The 18978-nt window shown below is 43.4% G+C and overlaps 1 protein-coding gene across 1 annotated transcript in view; it reads right to left on the bottom strand.

Annotated features, from left to right (window-relative positions):
- Nucleotides 1-18978, bottom strand: part of LOC144771761 (acetylserotonin O-methyltransferase-like) — a 323217-nt gene that overhangs the window by 132067 nt on the left and 172172 nt on the right. The gene's annotated exons all lie outside the window — the stretch shown is intronic.

The raw sequence follows: 18978 nt of genomic DNA, 5'->3' as shown, positions 1-18978 counted from the left end.
TAAATCAGTTAAGTTGTAGATGTTAAGTATGACTGCAACACCCTTCCGCACTCATCCTACCTCTGTCTAAACATTTAATTAAGAAGTTTAAAGGAGCCTGAAGGTAAATCAGTGAGAAAGATAGGTTATTGTAGGAAAGTAGGATCTACTTCTTATGGTTACCCCCACCTTTTGCTTTATGTGATACTGTTTTTTACTAGTCTGACTGGGATCCTGCTAAACAGGACCCCAGACTATCTGCTTTCTCCCTAACCTGTTATTTTATGTACTTATGTACACACCAGATTGGATATTGGGGTACCCTTGTCAGTACCTATTATATGGTACCCATGTATCCAGAGCATAGGTACCCCAGAGGTCTCCCATGGACTGAAGTATGTATTATGCCACCCATGAGAGGCCATGCAAAATGGAACTACAAGCCTGCCATTGCAGCCTGTGTAAGATGATGCATACAACTCTTACTTTAGATATAGGTTTACTATATCTAAGGGTTACTGCACTTAAAACCTATAAGTCACCCCTATAGCAGGCCTTAACAATCCTGAAGGCAGGGTGCTTCATTCTAAGTGAGAGGGTTCCACTGCAGAAGCTGGACACTCCTACAGGCCACAAAATCAATTCTCCTGGGTTCTCAGTGCAGGAGCCATTTACGACATACAGAGTGGCATTATGCGACTGCGTGATGACCAACTATAAAACGGCTGAAAGTAACACTATCATGTTTGGTGTCAAACATTTTGGAATCACACTCCCACACCGGTAAGTGGTGTGAGAGGTATGATCCCACCCCTCAGAAGCGCGCTTTGTGAGGTCCCTGGTGTTCCAGGTACCATCCTTCTAGTCCCGGGAAGCTCAAAATGGTTGCTGATTACCCGAGACAGATTTATGCGCTCCTGCTGCTGAGCCAAGCTCAAGCAGGGGAAGGCAGAACAATAGTCATCCTGTCACAGGGAGGTGTGACCACCTCCCAGACAGGATTTAGTGTAATAGTCCTGTGTGAGTGTGCTTGCCAGTGATCAAAAGCCTGCGTGAGGGGCACATTTGGTGTCCCTGTGCATAGTCCAGTTCAAACCAATCCGGGGAGCGTATGGCTCTAGCTCCAGCTCAAAACTGTTCAAAGGACATGGGAGTAAGCTCCCTAATGTCCAGACCCCCCCTGGGAGGGTCCCGTGTATTTGTACAACCCTCTCCCGTGGGTACAAAAGGGCTTACCTAGCTGTAGGACCCTAGATTCTGATCAAGAAACTACTGACCTTCAACCATCTGGATACTCTGGACTTCGCTGGACTTCGTTTAGGTCCGACTTCATCTCCCTCTCCGTCTGAAGCATCGTCTGTGCCCATGCAGCATACAGGCTCCATGCAGGACCATTGGATCATCAAGGATAACTGAGGATATCTCCCTTGGAGTGAAGGAGTCACTCCCCTGCAAGCACAGGCACTGCATCTCAACTGATTGGTCTGCTGCTCCTGAGCTCCTACGGACTCTGAAGGCTCCAGAAACACAGGAGGTGGGTTTCCAAGTCCCTCGAGCTGAAATCTCACTACGTTTAAGGCCAGAATGCCTAGTGGAGGCTGCAATACTCCAACCCCTGTGCATATGCTTTTTGGCATTTCCTAAACAAGTGCACTGGACTCCGAGTAGCCCCAACCTCTGGCACCATTTCCTACAAAGAACTCTGGCCTCCTCACATTGAGTGCTCCATGGGCTGCTACTTTGTGAACCTGCTCAAGGTCCCCTCAAGACTCCTGTGCCTCTGGCCTGTGGGTCCTCTTGAGGGTCAACACTGCTTTGCTTAGACTCCACAGGTTGTTCCAGGCTTGCCCTGACTCCCCTGTGTTTAGTGAGTCTCTTGGACCTTGCTGGTTTGAACCGTAACCTTCATTGACCTTCTGTTTGTGTTGCCGTTGACAAGGCTTGTTGGTACACCAGCCGGACACCGACCCCTCAGCACTCGACATCCTTTGTAGGAAAGCTTGTTTCCAGCTCCTGGTTGTCCTCGACATCTCCTGGTCCCTGTGGCTGCAGAGTCAACAACCCCCTCAATGCACCTAAATCATGCAACATCAGTGATCGTCTACCAAGCCCCTGGTCACTCCTGAGTGACCCTGAGTCTCTCCCCTCTGATTTCAGGTATCCTTCAACAAGAATCCACCTTTGGATTCCATCAGACACTTTTCTTCTATCCAGCAGTAGCTCTTCTTTGAAGTCCTCCATAGAGCTCGACAGCAGTTTCTGAGACCACTTCAGACATATGTACTCGGCTTCCCTGGGATAGCAAACTCTTGGTACCACGGTATCCATGGGTGAGGTGGCTCTCCTACCTCCTAGCTTTCACTGGGTTGCTTCTAAGTCAATTTAGAAGGTTCCGTAAACTTTAAAACTGCAACCTTGGCTATCCCATAGAATTGTACGGCGCCTGCACCCGTACTCCATGGGGTCCCTACTTACTCACCATGGGTGGTTCCTTGAGGTCCCAGTGATTCCACATACTCTAGACAATGTCTTGACTGGAGTAGTAGTTCTTATACCACTAATATAGTATATGGTTTGGTCTTCCCCTGGAGCCCACTGTGTAGTAGTGCTATTTACTATTGTTTCTGTGCTACAGTATTATGTGCTTTGTGTTTATCTGTATGTAGCAGATACTGTGATGTACTTAGAGTGTGTTCCATTAATAAATACATATTTTTATAACTACTGTGTGGTTCTCCTTTTATTTAACCAATACTATAAGGTTGCATTCTGGCAAAACAAGCTGCATACACATTCCTTCAACACTAAGCCTGAAGGCTGCTCTCCACAACTACCACTTGGATATAGCTTTCTAAGGTTATCTTTGACCTCCTAAATCTCCATAAGTGTTGTTTGGACTGGTACAGGGTGCTGGGACCGGAAGCCATACGTATGGTGGTCCTGCACCACTGATTAGGATTCTACCACCCCACTGGCGGTCGCAATCTGCTATCTTGACATTGTGGCTGATGCTGCTGTAAGCAGCATCCGCCACAATGCCAAAATGGCATCTTGTGCATTGCCATGCACAAGGTGGCAGGCCGATCATGGTGCCTGCCACCTTGTGCATGTCAAGGGCAGACCCTCACCCTCCCGAGGCCCCGCAACGGCCCCCAAAGCAATTTCTGCCAGCCTTTCCCGCCATGGAAAGGCCTTGACAACCCGGCATCATGATATGGATGGCCTTCCAGGCACTGCCACCATATCTTGCCCCAGCTCCGCCCAGCGGGCAATCATAAAGATTGCTGACCGGCGGTAAAGCAGCAGACAGACTTTCCATCCACCGCAGTACCCCCCGCCATGATAATATGGCAGAGTAAATCATGTTATGACGGCGGGTGGATCGCCACTGCCAGCCGGGTGGTGGTGATCCGCCCACCATCATAATGACCCCCTGAGGCTGAAGGCCTCTATCTACAGCTACCACTTGGATAGCTTTCTAAGGTTATGTTTGACTTCCTAAATCACCATAGGGGTTTTTTGTTCTGGAACAGGGTGCCCACTTTAACTAGTGGACAGCAGAGGAAAAGGGAGTCTAACTAATCTGTTAGGATCAATTCAAGAAAGTTAGTGCTATGTTTGGCGCTGATCTGCAGTTTTTGCTCATGAATTTTAGGGAGGGTGACTTTTGCAAATGTTGATGCTTGCTCTGAAATGATTGGAACGTTAACGTTGTAGTTGAAGGTTGTTCTCCTCCTCCCTACCTCCTGGATCATTGTTGTTAAAACCCATGATTACCAGTATGTTAAAAGGAGGTCAATGCCATCTTGACAGAGATTGTTGGCAGACATTTTGGCTATTGGGATTTTATTGCTGGGGGTAGCAAGCCCCATATGTCTGAAAGAGTTAGCTATTGGGTTAGAGTAAGATTAAGATAATGTGTCAAGTATTGTGCTTAGTTTGTGGGTAGTACATTTATTTGATTCTAGAGGTCAATTTTGCTTCCTTGTCTAGGGGCTAGATGTAGGTAATTCTCATTTACCGACTCTAGAATACCGAATTTTACCGATTCGGTATTCTAGATTCGGTAATTAGATGTAGTTAAAAATTCGGTATTTTTTACTGAATCTGTAGGATTCGGTAATTACGAATTGGTATTTACCGATTCGGTAATTGTCATTGATTCCCAGGCCCATAGGAAGCAATGTCAATTACCGAATCGGTAAATACCGATTCGTTAAAAATACCGAATTTGCAAGGGGGACATGGTGTCACTTTGACACCCTGTTGCACCCCTGATTCTGGCTTGTGTGCCATGTGGCACACATACATGCCCTTAGGGCATGTATGTGTGCCACATGGCACAGGTGTACATGCACAGATGTGCATGTACACAGGAATTCGTTATTTACCATGAAATAGCATTTCATGGTGAATAACGAATCGGTAAGGGCCTGTGGCACTGATTACAGTGCCACCTACATGTAGATTTACCGATTCGGTATTTTACCGAATCGGTAAATTTACAGAATCTGTAAATATACCGATTTGTCACATTTTCAGGCCCCTACATCTCCATCTGCAAATACCGGTCGGTAACGGCCGAAATCGGCCGTTACCGACCAGTATTTGCCTTCCTACATCTTGCCCCTAGGTCCTTTAATTTATTTTCTATGCTAAGGAGAAACATTCGCAATTGAGATTTGTCAGTGAGTTCAGGGAATGTACAGTCTTTTATACCATTAGTGAGTGGATGATGATAGTGGGGGTCTATGGAGTGGAGGCTATCCATGTTGGACTAAGGCAATAATGTAGCCAGATATATTATGTGATTAGTCGTGGTGTTTTTTTTTGCAGAACAGGAGCAGCTTGTGTGACTCGTGCAAGCGGACCAGCAAAGGAATTGTGTATTTGAGTATATGGTATGTATAGGAGGTATAAATTATTTGTTAAATTAGTGTTTAAGGGCAGAACAGGAGTAACTTGTCAAACCTGTGCCACAGTACTAGCAAAGCTAGCATGCATTTGAACATAGAGTGTGTAGAGGTAGTATGAGGGATTTAGAGGTGAGTAATACAAGGATGTGTTTAGGAGGGGGTCCGTCCTAGGAACTGCTGAGTAGTTTGGACTTTCAGTCATTGAGTATGAGACGAGGATGAGGTGGTCACCTGACCTGGTAGCCTGCCAGTGGGCATACACTGAGCTAATTGTTTGCCGGAAGGTCAGGTGGAGATGCTTGGAGTGCTATTGATGTGTGTGAGGAGTGGGAATTTGGAGGTAAGATGTTAACTGGGAAAAACTCTGTCATGTGTGAGAGGCAGGGTAGTGGGTAAGACAAGTGGGAGATATAGAGGGTACAATGTGTGGGTAGTGGTGTAAATTGGAATCAAAAGAGTAGTGTTTGGGGAGCTAATAAAGGTGGCAGTCACTGAGGATGAGAACTTAGTGAGGGAGTTGATGCAGGAGAGGAGGTAGTCACCATGAACTGTGAACTTGATGGAGGGGGAGAACCTGACTACGGTTGGAGTTTTAATTAAAATCAGAGAATAGAGAAGTAAGTAAACATTGAGGTTATGGTCTGCAGCTTGAATCAGGATGGTGCCATGGTTGTAGATATTGAAGCGTCAGCTCTAAGGTTGGATGAGGGTTGATAAAGAGCTCAAGACATTAGGAGATTTTCATAGTGTTGGTCACGTAGAGGTGATTGGTGAAAAGCTTTTTCCAACCAGTGGTGTCATCTGAATAGAAAGTGAGATACGTTTTTTGCTATCCTTTTTTAACACAGAAATATAAGGCTGAGATGAGGGTCTCTGGGAATTGTTTTAAGGAATGTGTGTTTGTGGTTTTTCATAGTATATTTGAATAGATAGAGTGGGAAGGTGGTCTTCAATGAGCTTGGACTGGCGTTTTGGAGCCTATGGTCTGTGGTGAGAGCCATCGGTCAGTTGAAAGTAGCTGGGAAATTATGACTAGTATGGACAGTCTATGCAGATCTGGTCTGTTTTGTTGCAAAGTGTCTAGCAGGTGATACAATGGCTCTAAAACTCAGATTTTGTTGTGTCCAAAGTGAACATCTGGCTAGATGTCATGGTCAAGACATTAGTGTGAGACAGGAAACACTTTAATATGCCTCATATGTAGTATTGTAGCTATAGTGAAATGCTTAGCGTTCCAACGCTCTGTAGAAATATCGCTGGTTCACTAGAGTATGAAGAGATTCAGATGGAGAAGCATACAAGAATGAAGCAGAGTATTGCAGACTATAGAGAGATAATTAACATTTTGAAGTGCAAGATCGTATCAGCCATCACATGTAGTCTGTATCCCATCAAGATGTTGGGGGAAGCATGATTAGATGGTAGTAGAGGGCAGGCACTTGGGAGGAGCGTGGATGATTGGGGCCAAGATGTGAGCAGCGCTAGCTGATTAATTGAGTGCCCTAGCAACCGTGTTTTGTGCTAGACATATACAAGACTATTGGAGCAAAACACTTCATGGAGAACCTGTCAAGGTGATGGGGCTGCCATAGGAGATAGATAGAGTAATATATGTGGTGGGGGGAGTCTTGGCTGAAGAGCCTGCCTGCACTGCCTTAGTGTCAGAAGGATAGAAGAGTGGCTCTAAAATGTCAGGGCACAAGTCCTGTCATAGAGGGTATAGTGAGTTGCAAATGCAGGGTCAGATTTGATTCCTCTAATACTTTCCAGTGATAGGTAGGTCTTTATTGGGTGGCTAACGTAACTCCCATGAGTACAAGGGCACTCTGAAGTCCCCCAAGAAACTGTGGTGCACGTTCCATGACGGCCTTGTTAAAGACACCCGAGGTCTACTGTGGAGCCAATATGTCAGCCACAGCCAGTAGTGTGAGATAGGCAGATCAAGATCTCAGGGCAAATCAGGTCCGGGAATAAACCAAAAGTGCATAGGCAAAGTGGCAAGACCACACCACAGAGAGACTCTAAAGCTCCTTCTCCACAGCATGTCCATGAGAAAGTACAGAAAGATGGCAGTCTTGTGAGACTCCCACCTCCCACTCTGGGCTAAGTCATCACAATTAGGAGCATGATAGCGAGCAGGAAGCAAAAATCAACAGAGAGATGGAGCTGTACTGCATGAGGCACAGTGTAGAGAACGCAAAAATTCACTGCCTATAATCAGGAGCATACATTGAGTTAGGCCAAACAAGTCCAATTCAACATTGCATCCCTCAAAACATAAGTAAATTGAGTACCAATTTTCCAATCAATTTTACAATTTTCAAAACATTGTTAAACTCAGCGCCAGGTGTGAGTAAGAGCAGCATCTGCTGTTTGCAGCACTTAGAATCAGCAGAAGCATAATATGAAATGGCTCAGCATTGCATCCTTCCAAATAGGTGAAGTGAGAATCAATTTTCCAATATTCTAGACTTGGATAAATTGAGAACACAGTGGGAGTAAGAGTAAAATTTGTTTTAATGCGTCTTTTAGTTATGGCAAAAGAGTGATATGGAGTGCTATACTAAACAGTAAACGGTAAACAGTCTGAATATCTAGTTTTTTATCGTGTTACAAAAATATTGACTATCAGAATATCGTGGACAAGAATATCGAGTCTAAGGTAAGTAATATAATTTTTAACAATATCGAAGTCATTAATATCGTTTTGAAAATATTGAAGTCCTTAATATCGTTTGCAAAAATATAGTTGCTCAAAATTTCGTTTTTTTAGTTAGGGTTATGTGTTTTAGTCAGTATTCTAAATGTATGTGTTTCATTTTTCTGTCTAAGTATTGCATTTGTTTTTAATAGATGTGTTACATTTTTTTAAGTTATTATTTTTATTTTAAGTACATTGTGTGTTTTAGTTCTGTAGCGGGTTGTGTATTTATAGGGGAATAGGGTGAGATGTAATTTAATTATAATAAATATATTAATACTTTTTAGAAGTTCTTAATTTTATTTTTCAGTATATTTAGCATTTTAGTTCCGTAGGGCGTTGTGGGTTTACAGGGGAATAAGGTAGGAAGTGATTTAATTAAAACTAATTAATTATTATTGTTGATTAATTAATATTTATGTATTGAATATTTTATATTATTAATTGAGGTAATTATTTTATTATTAATTATTTATTTATTGGTTTTTAACTATTATGAATTGATTGGCAATTATGTTAATTGTGTCATTTGTTTAGGCGCGGGTTGTGGGTTTATAAGGGAGTAGGGTGGGAAGTAATTTAATTGTAATTGATTAATTAATATTTATGTCTTTTAATATTTTATATTGTTATTTGTGGTCATTAATTGATTATTAATTCTTTATTAATTGTTGTAAATTATTATTCATTAATTGGTACTGATGTTAATTGTGTCATTTTTTAGGACTACGTTGTGTGTTGATAGGGCAGTAGGGTGGGAAGTAATTACATTTTAATACATTTTTAAATATTTATAACATATTATTTAATTAATGTTATTTTATAGTGTTAAATGTGTTAATTAATTTATTATTAATTTTTTTATTTTGCTTGTTAATTGTTATTAATTAATTAATTTGTAAGTAATTATGTTAATGTGTGATTTACGAAAATGGTGGTGTCATTTATAGGGGAATATGGTGGTAGGTAAATTATTTATAAATAATTAATTATTTGTTAATTAATGGTAGTTAATTATTTAAATACTAAATATGCTAATTGTAAAATAATGTTGATGTGTGCTTTGTGGCATTTATAGTCGTAAATGTTGGGAACAAAATGTATTAAAATGAATTAATTATTTGTTGTTAATTGTTATCAGTTTATTAATGTACAATTAGTAATGGAAATTGTGGAAATATGTTCAGGTGTGTGTTTTGGTGTTTATTGGGGTAGAGTGTGGAAAGTAATTTAGTTAAAAAATGACTCATTAGTTGATCATTAATATTCATTTATTAATTGATAAATATTTTTAGTAATTGTTTTGTTTTTATTTTGATTGGGGATTTAGGTTCAATAGCTGTAATGTTTGGTTTTATCACCTCCGCTATCCGACATGTTCCGACTGTTGCACTCATTGGAGATGGAATAGTCATTTATTCTCCGCTAGCCAACACTTTCCCTCCTGTTGCGTTCATTGGAGTGGGAATAGTAATATATTCCCCTCCGCTATCCAACACTTTTCCTACTGTTGCAGTCCCTGGAATGGGAATAGTAAAGATAACCCCACCACTATCCAACACTTTCCCTACTGTTGCACTTGCTGGAGTGGGAATAGTAATTTTTACCCTTACACTATCCAACACGTTCCCTACTATTGTACTCGCTGGAGTGGGGATAGTAATTTTTACCCCTACACTATCCAACACTTTCCCTACTGTTGCATTCATTGTAGTGGGAACAGTAAATTAATCCCCTCCGCTATCCAACACTTTCCCCACTGTTGCACTCACTAGAGTGGGAATAGTAATTTTTACCCCTACGCTAGCCAACATTTTCCCTACTGTTACAATGTCTGGAGTGGGAATAGTAATATTTTCCCCTTGGCTACCCAACACTTTCCCTACTGTTGCACTTGCTGGAGTGGGAATAGTTATTTATTCACCCCCATCATCCAACACTTTCCCTACTGTTGTACTCAATGTAGTGCAAAATGTAGTTTTCAAAAATAATAAATATTTTAACATTTTAATTTATAATATATATATATATATATTCACTGAAAAAACCATAGGTTATAGACCATATATAGTTAGGAATTAGCATTTACTAAACCTTGAAAATTCACTGAAAAAACCATAGGTTATAGACCATATATAGTTAGGAATTAGCATTTAAAAAACTTTATTTTACTCACACAAAACCATTGAAATTCCATATATAGTTAGTTGCACTAACTATATATCGCGCACCCGCAATCCACTGCTGATGATGTCACATATTACATCATTCATGACATGGTCAGTGACATCACTGATGACATCACTGATGACATCTCAAATGACATCACTGATGACATCTCATTTTACATCAATGACCACATCACTGATGATATCATTCATGTGACAATACAATGCATCTCCTCACATTTTAATATAACCTCTGTTTCACCCAGTGTTAAATACAGAGTATAATTTTTGAAACCATTGACACACCAATACTAGTTACTACATACGTACTCACTGATTCCTACGTCTACACACACATTCACTCATTCACCCATACAATCATTCATACATACAATCACTCATCTTTACAACACTATCATATGCACTCATACACCTATACAGACACTCACACTCTGCCACTCATCCATGGAGTTACTCACACACCTAGTCAGTCCTGTAAAGAATCAATCACACTTCCATTGTCTTGTCTATACAGTTAAACATAGAGCACCTTACATTTTCAAACATATACTAACACATACTTACTTTCTTATACAATCATTGATACAAGTACACATTGATCTGCACAGAGTCACACACCTCCCAGCCAGCCACACACACACTCAGTCTCCCATACAAATACTTGGACAATCAATCAATAACCCATATAGTTAATCATATAGCTACTGATCAACACATGCAGCAGTTTACAGAACAACAGACATAATGATGCACAAATTAAGACAGTTTAGTCACTAACCCATGCACTCAGTGAGACACATTTAATCACTCACTCATACATTCAGTCATGCACCTACTAAATCCTTCGTCCAGACAGTTATACATCTACTCATTCTTCAATATGTAAAACATATTTAAACTTTACAGAAACACACAGTCACTGGGTGATGTCATCAGTGATGTCATCAGTGATGTCATTTGAGATGTCATCAGTGATGTCATCAGTGATGTCACTGACCATGTCATGAATGATGTAATATGTGACATCATCAGCAGTGGATTGCGGGTGCGCGATATATAGTTAGTGCAACTAACTATATATGGAATTTCAATGGTTTTGTGTGAGTAAAATAAGGTTTTTTAAATGCTAATTCCTAACTATATATGGTCTATAACCTATGGTTTTTTCAGTGAATTTTCAAGGTTTAGTAAATGCTAATTCCTAACTATATATGGTCTATAACCTATGGTTTTTTCAGTGAATTTCAATGGTTTTTTAATAGCAAATATCATAAGCTGTCGAATGTCAAGTACGTGGTAAGTGAAAACATTTTCGTGTTTATGCACACTGATCTGCTTTGAATGGTGCCCCCCCCCCCCTCATTTCTATTAGGAGTACTCTCTCTTTGCAGATAGTGAAAGGTAGTTAACGCAGGCCTTTGCCCCCGTTGTAATCCGTCGTGCCTGCTTCTCTCTCCATTTGATTGATTGTTATCCAAGTATTTACTGTTTTAGAATTAGTTCTCTTTGGTTCATTCTCTATTTACAAACAAACACAGAGTCGCAATACTCTGTTTAGTCTTTGCAGATAACGAAAAATCGTGTAAAAAAAAAGAAAAGGAATCGAGTAAAATCAGTAGGCCACTAATGGGATCTCTTTTTGACCTCGCTAAAATAGAAACATTAGGAACAACCCCTCATGACAAATACAAAACTAGTGAGATGAACTGAACTCCACACAATGATGGCTGCAAAACAGCTCGGCTCCGCCACCCACCCCGCCCAAAATAACGATAAAGAGCGGCTGCCATGATTGGTTGCGGAATGGCCACAACGGAGCTACGAAATGGTGGTGCTCTCATGCTAACCCCAGCTTCAGTCTGAAACATCCAGAAACACTGTAGACTACCAATTCGATCAGTTCCGGTAGCGCCCCAATGTAACCCGGTAGAGAAGAACTAGCCCTCCCCTCTTTGACTGATGGTTCTTGTTGCCTGTCCCTTCTGTTGTCATTTAACAGAACTATTTAGCCTGCTGAAAGGGGTTGTGTTTCGACCGCTGGTTGGTGGAGACATTTTGACTATATTCTGGACCTGCGTTGTCGCGTAATGCGTCATATGACGCGCCGCGTTAGCGCATCCGGAAGTCATCCGGGGCGCGCAGCGCGTAACGTAAGCATAACAAGTCATGTGACTTGTTAATAAAACTTTTCATTGGTTCATTTTACTTTTCTTATTCTAATGATGAAAGCCTTGGTCATATCACCTAAAAATTACGCTTTTAATTACTTCCGAACATTATTTTTTCTTAAATATATGTTATAATGTTCCAGGCTAATGTACTTTCCCGGAAATTTTACAACTGTCCTGCAAGTAAAATATATTCTTTTTTCGAGAAAAAGAGCGTTTCTTCGTCCCATGACGGAGCCGTTGAGCAAAAGAGGGTCGACCTGCTGTCTTAGTCGCCGATACGCCTGAATATGAGATTCTTATCGATCACTTTATGTTGCAGGAATAGAAAACACAACAGCCCTTGACCATTTATCTTTACTGCGTTCCTTCGTATTATACCTTTTACCCTTCATGTAATTGGTCTGCTTTATTTCACTTGCCTTTTAATGATTCTAAAACAGTGACTATTATTAAAAACTTTACCAATGTATATACTACTACCATGTTTTCTTTTAAAAACCTTTATTGTGAAAATTTCATTATACAAATACGAGCCTATAACCACGTGGGCCTGCCACGGAGCAAACTGTAATCGTATATGATGAATAGACATTTACACTGTAGAGGAACGTAACGGGCGGGCCATTAGGTTGCAAGAACTAAGGTGTCTAACAGTTACGGAATCGGTGGACGTACATTTTATAATTAAAATACGACAGGGCCAGTTACAATAAAATTATCTAGATATACATTTGCGGGCAAGTACCATGGGTGACGTTAATTCGAATTTTCAACAGTACAGTAATCAATAACACATCAGAACTTAATATCAATAGGGATGTCGAAATATTCAATCAATTCTCGTCCCCGCCCGCCATGTGCTTCAAAACTGCATACGTATCTCGTGATTTCAAGGTTCTGCAACCAGTACACAACAAGGAGTTACGAGTCCCATTTATTCCGGCGCCATTTTGGGCGAGGACGGGCAGGTCCAGGATATAGTCAAAATGTCTCTACCAACCATCGACTATGATGATGTTCATATGCTGTATTTATTAGAGTAACACTCATCTGTCCACATGAAATTAATTTACCACAATCTAAACATGTCATTTTAATCTTTCCAAAGTTCTTCTAAATATTTGGGACCGTTTCCCTTGCCTCTGAAGCTCCCAGTGCCACTTCTTTGATGAATGTACTAGCAGGTCAGGGGTTCTCCTCCAAATCTCTCTTTTATGCAGCACTATAATTAATTGGTGCCACCTCTCCATATGACGATGCATGGTATAGTTACCACAACTATATTTTTTTTCGGTTCCTCTGGAGAGTTCATCGTGGCAGATGAAGCGTGTAACGTACCGGGCATTTACCTTTTTTTGCATGTACAGGAAAGGAAAAAAAAATCGAGCGTCCGAGTTCTAAGGTGTCCCAGGGCCATTTTAGTGGACCAGGCCCAAATCCAAAGAACAGGCCGCCATTTTGAGAGTCCTCTTGCAGCCGCCTGTCGCTGTAGCATCAAGAGCAGCCGAAACTCAGCTGAATGGCAACTGAAACGGTAAATGGGCGCCCCACTACATTTCAGCATTGTAGGATGACCACACCAGTACAGCAACTTGCTAGACATCACCTCGGTGCCATCCGGATCTCGGCGCCCCACTGCAGATGAAGTGCCTCTCAACTATGAAACCACCACGGTGACATCCGGATCTTGGCGCGTTGTGCTGCCTTCGGCCTATTCGCACATCGGTCCGCTACTGACGCCATCTCACAGGCTAATGGGGTGACCCACACCGAGTTTCAGCATTGTAGGATGACCACACCAACTTGCTAGACATCACCTCGGTGCCATCCGAATCTTGGCATCTCAACGCCTAGTGGTATCTTCCATACAGAAAATATTGTTACGCTGCCTTTGGCCCCATTCGCACATCAGTCCGCAACTTAGACATCACCTCGGTGCCATCCGGATCTTGGCATCTCAGCGCCTTGTGGTGTCAGTCAGAAAATATTGTTGCGCTGCCTTTGGCCCCATTCGCACATCAGTCCGCTACTGACACCATCTCACAGGCCAATAGGGCGCCCCACGCCGACTTTTACCATTGTACGATGGCCACACCAGTGGCACAACTTGCTAGACATCACCTCGGTGCCATCCGAATCTTGGCATCTCAACGCCTAGTGGTATCTTCCATACAGAAAATCTTGTTACGCTACCTTTGGACCCATTCGCACATCGGTCCGCAACTTAGACATCACCTCGGTGCCATCCGGATCTTGGCATCTCAGCGCCTTGTGGTGTATTCTCTTCAGAAAATATTGTTGAGCTGCCTTTGGCCCCATTCGCACATCGGTCCGCAACTTAGACATCACCTCGGTGCCATCCGGATCTTGGCATCTCAGCGCCTTGTGGTGTCTTCTACTCCGAAAATATTGTAGAAAATATTGTTGCGCTGCCTTTGGCCCCATTCACACATCAGTCCGCTACTGACACCATCTCACAGGCCAACAGGGCGCCCCACGCCGACTTTTACCATTGTACGATAGCCACACCAGTGCCACAACTTGCTAGACACCACCTCGGTGCCATCCGGATCTTGGCATCTCAGCGCCTTGTGGTGTCTTCAAATCAGAAAATATTGTTGCGCTGCCTTTGGCCCCATTCGCACATCGGTCCGCTACTGACGCCATCTCACAGGCCAACGGGGCGCCCCACGCCGACTTTCAACATTGTAGGATGGCCACAGAAGTGCGACAACTTACTAGACACCACCTCGGTGCCATCCGGATCTTGGCGCGTTGTGCTGCCTTCGGCCTATTCGCACATCGGTCCGCTACTGACGCAAACTCACAGGCCAACGGGGCGCCCCACGCCGACTTTCAGCATTGTAGGATGGCCACACCAGTGCGGCAACTTGCTACACACCACCTCGGTGCCATCCGGATCTTGGCATCTCAGCGCCTAGTGGTGTCTTCTATTCCGAAAATATTGTTGCGCTGCCTTCGGCCCCATTCACACATCGGTCCGCTACTGACGCCATCTCACAGTCCAACGGGGCGCCCCATGCCGACTTTCAGCATTGTAGGATGGCCACACCAGTGCGGCAACTTACTAGACACCACCTCGGTGCCATCCGGATCTTGGCGCGTTGTGCTGCCTTCGGCCTATTCGCACATCGGTCCGCTACTGACGCAAACTCACAGGCCAACGGGGCGCCCCACGCCGACTTTCAGCATTGTAGGATGGCCACACCAGTGCTGCAACTTGCTGGACACCACCTCGGTGCCATCCGGATCTTGGCGCGTTGTGTTGCCTTCGGCCTATTCGCACATCGGTCCGCTACTGACGCCGCCTTACGTGCCAACGTATTTTCTCCGCATTTTACACCCTATGCCGCATAACAGGTCATGTGACTTGTTTATAAAACTTTTCATTGGTTCATTTTACTTTTGGTTTCCTAATGATGGGAGGCTTGATCATGTGACCTAAAAACAACACTTTTCATTGGATGAAAACTTTTTTTTTCCCAAACGATGAAAGCCCCACCTTGTTTCTGGATGTTTCAGACTGAAGCTGGCGTCAGCATGAGAGCACCACCATCTCGTAGCTCAGTCGTGGTCATTCCGCGAGCAATCATGGCAGCCGCTCCCCACCAGAAGCCTGCAGGAGTCGGAGCCCCCAAAACTTTTGATGAATTCTCAAGGCGGAGGGGACGCTTTCGAGAATGGGGTCCAAGACCTAGCAGACAAGCGTCCGATTTCCAAGGTGTCCCAGGGCCATTTCAGTGGACCAGGCCCAAAAAGGAAACAGCCTGCCGCCATTTTGAGAGTCCTGTGACAGCCGCCTATCGCTGCACCGCAAGAGTGGGCGCAACTCAGCTGAATTGCGGCTTTTGACACAGTGGACCAAAAACGGACGGAATGGCAACTGAAACGGTAAAGGGGCGCCCCACTACAACAGATGACACTCCACCTGGAGAGGCCCGTTCACGCCGCCTCCCCCGGGGCGCCTCACGCCGTTATTCGGAGCAGCATTGTAGGATACCAAAACCAGTGCGCCAACTTACTGGACATCACCTTGGTGCCATCGTTCTGCTGCCTTGGAACTATTCGCGCAACAGTTTGCTACTGATGACCCACCCCCCGCGACGCCCCATGCCGTTATTTGCTGGGTGGCAACTTACTAGACATCACTTTCGTGTCATCTAGATTTCAGCGCGTTCTGCTGCCTTGGAACTATTCGCACAACAGTTTGCTACTGATGACCCACCCCCCGCGACGCCCCACGCCGGAAATCTGGACGTTGTGCTGCGTTGGGACTATTCGCACAGCCGACCGCTACTTCGTTGTTTTTCCCTAAAAATGTTTATATGTTATTACTATTTTTGTTTTCTTGTATATATTTATAAATTATTAAAGTTTTATAATCTTACTACTTTGTCGGAGTGCTATATATTTTTAATGTGACACATAATTGTAAAAACTTTGATGTACAAAGAGTCATCCCTGGAATCTTCCGCTTCCGGCTCGGTCCCCTCCCCAATCACAATACAGGATGGTTTTCAGATAATAGCAACGCTTCTGCTGTGACGGATCTCATCGAGTGTGGGCCTTGATCTACTATAACTCCTTTGAAGAGGGGTGATTCTTTACAGCTGTGGCCATAAACTACATCTGCAGGGCTAGCTGATACCCTAGGACCAGCCTGGACAATCGGACACAGAGGAAAAGGAGTGTCAGAGGGTGCGGTAGTGAATAGGGCGAAAGGGAGGTGTCGGGCGGGCACAGGGTGTGATTCTCAGGGAAGAGCAGCGCAGATGGGGGGAGGTTTATTACCCATGCATAAGACAGAGAGCGGGGGTGACCACTGCCTGGGGGAGATGCTTGCGAGGGTGGGGAGCCATGCTAAGGATCGACAGCGTGCACAGAGTGGGTCTGGTCAAGGCATCTAAAATGGCTGCCGTGCACGACAAAAGTGTGGCATTTGAAAAAAGACAAGATGGCGCAGACAATGTTTTTCAACACTTCCTGATTTCCTTCGAATCGAACGTTAACAGACGTTGGGGCATATTACCAAAGTTAAGCGATATTTATCCCTAACGATGCTTAGCAACGATTTTTTTACCGTCAGAAATTATCGCAGATAAACCTTGCTATTATCAAGGTTTATCGGAAATACGATAAAAAACGACCGCAATGCATTAATATCGCTGAAAACTCACTGAAAAATGGCTAAGAACTGCTCAGGGCAGGTGGTAGCTTTTGGAGATATTCGCGCTTATCTCGAATATTTCCAAAAGTTGATAATAGGAGATAGCGATGTTAGCGACTGTTTCCAGTCGCTACCATCTTGGCATGCCCACTTTGCATGTCATTAGTGATAAATATCACTCACATGCAAAGTGGGGCCCAAGATGGTCGCTATCTTCTACTAGCCGTCGCTAACTGGTGTTAGCAACAGCTAGGTAATACACATATAATTTTATCTCCGCGAAGCGGAGCGCTGTTACAGATATATATCTTGTTTCTGAACGTTAATTTCTCAAAATGCACTGAAGCACATATATTGAGACCTAGCAAAGGCACATCGGGCTACCAGTCCCTACAATTTTGCCAAGTTTCGTGCAAATCCATTCAGCTGTTCGATCCTACCGAGAGACAAGATGGCGGCCGCTACGGACTGTTTGGAATGTTTACAGACACCGGAGAGCCAATCAGCTTCGCTTCGCAAAGCTCCGTAACGCGAAAAGTACGCGAAGCGGTGCGCTGTTACAGATATATATCTTTTTTTGAACGTTAATTTCTCAAAATCCACTGGAGCACATATATTGAGATCTAGCAAAGGCACATCGGGCTACCAGTCCCTACAATTTAGCCAAGTTTCGTGCAAATCCATTCAGCTGTTCGATTATTATTATTTTTATTTTTTTTTGCCCCGCGGGGCCCTTTTAAAACCTCCACATCAAACCTAGGGGGTCAGCGACAATGTACTATGCCCCCTTATGGTCATTTGCCCCTTCGCTTTGGCCTCCTCTTGTCTCTCGATCCTACCGAGAGACAAGATGGCGGCCGCTACGGACTGTTTGGAATGTTGACAGACGCCGGAGAACCAATCAGCTTCGCTTCACAAAGCTCCGTTGCGCGAAAAGTACGCGTCCTGGGGCGCTGCCCGGTCCGCTGTTACAGATATATATCTTTTTTTAAACGTTAATTTCTCAAAATCCACTGGAGCACATATATTGAGACCTACAAAAGGCACATCGGGCTACCAGTCCCTACAATTTTGCCAAGTTTCGTGCAAATCCATTCAGCCATTCGGGCTAAAAGTGAGGCCAACCGCCCTATGGAAATTAACATGGGAAAAACGCGTTTTGGGACCCCCCTTTTTTCTCGGCCCCCCCTTGACGAACCCCCCCGAAATTTTCAGGGGCTGCTCAGAAACAAAATGTGCCATTTTCCTGAAAATTTCAGCCAATTCCGTCCACAAACGCCAAAGTTATTAGACATAGAATTTTTAAAAATCCCATAGGGAAAAAATCCTAACTATATATACCTACTGGCGACCGCCAGTAGGTAATATATATATATATATATATATATATATATATATATATATCAAAACAAAACCCTTTCAGGTATAGAGTGACGCATAAATTATGCAAAAAAGAAGGAGAGAACTCTGGGTAGGTCTCAGTTTAGGTGGAAAGCAGCTCCTGTTAGAGCACTCTCAACACCAGCGACACTCTAGATCTGCTCACCTCAAATGTCTGTTTTTCTATCAAAGTTTTTAAGCATAGGATTAGACAGTGCTATCCATGCCGAGATAGAAAATGACAAAGTCTTTCGCCATTTAAACAGCAAAGTCTTTAAGCATAGGACTAGTACAGTGCAGTCCTTGCCGAGCTGTCAAATAACAAAAGCCATTTATCACTCCAGGAACAATATTACAGCTTTGGATTGGTAAAATACCAACTCAAGCCAACCTGAAATGAATACAAGCAACCCCTGACACAGTGTTTCGCTCTAATTAGAGCTCTTCAGAGAGG

The sequence above is a fragment of the Lissotriton helveticus genome, chromosome 8 (genome assembly GCF_964261635.1).
Source record: "Lissotriton helveticus chromosome 8, aLisHel1.1, whole genome shotgun sequence".
NCBI lineage: Eukaryota > Metazoa > Chordata > Amphibia > Caudata > Salamandridae > Lissotriton > Lissotriton helveticus.
This window is presented reverse-complemented; position numbering and strand designations above follow the sequence as displayed.